The sequence below is a fragment of the Beauveria bassiana genome (assembly GCF_000280675.1).
Source record: "Beauveria bassiana ARSEF 2860 unplaced genomic scaffold BBA_S00005, whole genome shotgun sequence".
Classification (NCBI taxonomy): Eukaryota; Fungi; Ascomycota; class Sordariomycetes; order Hypocreales; family Cordycipitaceae; genus Beauveria; species Beauveria bassiana.
The window spans coordinates 1,115-4,711 of NW_007930840.1; positions in this window are offsets into that span (position 1 = coordinate 1,115).

Genomic DNA, 3,597 nt, shown 5'->3' on the forward strand with positions numbered 1-3,597 from the left:
AAGTCTATAAAGATACTTAGCTTTAGTAAGGATATATATACTCTAAATATAGTAGATCTTAATATAATTACTAATTATCTAAATAAAGATATAATTAGCTAATTAAAAGCTATATTAAAAGCTTATTATAAGTTTTTAGTTTATAAGTATAGTTAAATTAAAAGTAAGCTTAAAATATAGTAGAAGACTAAAGGTATTATAACCTTTCTTATTAAGAATAAAGAGGATAAGATTACTTATTACCTAAGGATTATTAGCTTAAAAATATATATAAAAAAAAAAAAAAGGTATACTTATAATATCTAGTTAATAAATATTATAAGTATATTTAGTAAAGTAAGTCTAACTTAATTAATAATACCTAGAAAAGGATATTATTATAGGTTTTTTATTAAAGAAATTATAAATATTTAGAAGATATTATTAAGTTATTTCTTTAAATAATTAAAAAGAGGTAAGATAAGATAATAAGTTAAGAATAGAGAAGATATTATAGAGGACTACTAAAATAACTAAGGTAAGGTAGAGGAAGAGAACTATTACTAATCTAGAGGATAAAGAAAAAAAAAAGGGAAGAAATAAAAAATTAAGAAAGATTAGTATTTTTAAACTATAAAGTATATTACTAGATATATATATTTATTATAATAAGTTACTAACTAGTATAGTTATTAATATTATATATAGTAAATTATAAATTAATTTATTAATTATAGTAATTATATAAAGCCTATTAATACCTTCTTCCTCTTTTTACCCTCTTTCCTTTTTTCTCTCCTTTAATAGCCTTAACCTCTTTATAACCTAATATTATATATAATATTCCTAATTATTTAACCTTACTATATAATAGCTATAATTTACCCTTATTATCCTTTCTTTTACTTAAGCTTTATAAAGATCTTATTATTATTTTTTACTATTTTCTCCTTAATTTTCTATTATTTTCTATTATTTAAAGCCCTAATTATAGCTTTAGTAAATTATTTTCTTTATTTCTTATTAAAATTAATTAATATTAAAAAGTTTCTTTTCTTTATTATTTATTTATCTTATTATTTTATTTTTATTACTTTTATTTATCTAAATTTATAATAAAAAAAGTAATTATTATTTTTATTTAAGGTAAAGAAGATAATAAAAAGTATTACTTTTAAGAAGAAGTAATAAAAATTAAGCTTATAATCTTAGAACTTTATTTATAACTATTACTAATTTTCTTCTTAAGAGCTATCTAGCTAGAAGATAAACTAGTATAACCTCTTAATTATAAAAGTCTATAATATAAAAATATTAAAAAATCCTTTAAAAAGGTCTTAAACTTCTTTAATATTCTAATAAAGGATTTAAAGTAATATATTATTATATATTACTAGTTATATAAATTACTTATAAACTCTAGCTAGGCTAAGAGATTAGGACTTTTAGTAATACTTAGGATTATAGTTTAAGGCCTTAAAAACTCTATTATAGTTATTTCTTTTAAATTTATAATTAGAGGATACTTAGTTTTTATAATAAGAGTTTTATAAAAAGCTTATAATAGACTTAATACTAATTAAAAGATTATAAAAAAAAAGGTACTATTTAAATATTACCTTAGTAGTCTATAACTAAAATAGACTAGACTATTAGGTATTAGGTTTTAGGTTAGTCTTATTAACCTTTTATCTTATAAGAACCTATATAATAAAATATATTAGGCTATAGTAATATTTAATAAAAAAGTAAGAACCTTTTAATATCTTAATACTATTTATAAAGGGAAAGATAATAAAGTAAAGGTAGCTAGACTAATATTTAGATAATAGCTTATTAATCTTTATTTCCTTTACTTATTTTTTATAATTTATCTACTAATTAGTAAATAGGTTAATAATTAGTCTTATAACTATCTTATTATTTATAATATAATATTATTATTATAAGGCTACTCTAGTAATATATTACCTAAACTTCTTAATAGATAATAAGGTAATAAAATAAATATCTAGGTTAATAAAATAAAGATAAAATATAAGGATCTAGTCTTCTAGGTACTATTTAATAAGACTAACTTAGAACTTTACTAGGTTAACTAAAATAGCCTCTTTAAAAATAAGATTAGGGATTAAGTATTATAAGATATTATTTTATAGTATATATTTATTAATAAACTAGGGATAAAAGTAGTAATTTTATAAAAAAAAGAACTACCTATATTTATATTCTTTAGATATATTATATCTAAAATCTAAAAAGTAATTATAAATATTTATTTTATCTTTAATTATCTTTACCCTTTTAATTAAAAGTAAAAGTGCCTTAAAGACTAGATTAGTATCTTTTTAGATAATATAAGTAAGGAATAGTATAAAATTATAAGTAATCTTTATACCTATTCCTTACTACCTAATTTTAACCTTAAATACCCTCCTAGTATTAAAGAACTCCTAAATAATAATTTTATAGCTAAGGAGATAAGGTTATATATAATTAATATTAATTAAAATACCTTATCTAGAGAAAGTATACTTACTTTAACTAATACTTTTATTAAAGATAATATTTTAGGATTAGTAAAAAGCTTAACTAAATTTAAAGCTTACTTTTTATCTTATAGCCTAGAAGTACTTAAAACCCTTTTACTAATAACTTAAATAAAACTTAAATTTTAACTAATAAACTCTTTTAAAACTATAAATATATTACCCTTAATAGTACCTAAAGCTATATAACCTTTTATTTTAGATAGAAAAAGGTTATTAAGTCTTATATTATTAATATAAAAATAACTAGCTACTTAATACCTACTTTTATATTATATAAAGTTAGTTAGGACTATAGGCTCCTAATTTTCTATTAATTCCTAGTAAGTTATTAATTAGTAAAGTTATATTTTAGTTAATATATAGAAGTTCTTAATATTATAATCCTTATAGTTACTATTAGCTTTAGTAAAATAAGTATAAGAAGTAGAAGTTATAAGATAAGAAGATATTATAAAAGGTAAACTTATTAATAATTATTTTATTTTAAACTAATAGTTAGATAAAGACTTTAAGGAAAGCCTTTTTAAGAGTATATCTACTATAAATATATATTAATACTTATAATAATAAAAAGACCTTTAATATTATACTTATTCCTTTAATAAAGAAAGAGAGTTAGTATTAACCTAATTAAGGTATAAGGATAAGATAATAAAAGTTACTAAGTAAGGGGTAATCCTCCCTTTCTAGATTATTAATATTTTATAGCTAATATAGAGTAATATATTAGATAAGAGACTATTTAAGGAGTCTTATCTAATAATACCTTCTTATATAATAATCCCCTTTATCTTAAATAGCCTAACTACTATTAATATATAAAATAAGGTTAAATTTACTAGTTATACTTTCTAAAACCTAATAAGCTTAAAGGCTAAAGAGTTAAATAAAGTATACTTAAAGAATTAACTTAAGTTAAAAGAAGCTAATAAAAAGAAGGTAATAAAGATTATAAGATAATATATTAAGAAGAAGGCTAAGAATATAAAGTTAGTTATAGTAAAAAAGGTAAAGGTAGAAGTAGTTAGGAGTATATTATTAAGAGAATAGGCCTAAAAGTATAAAG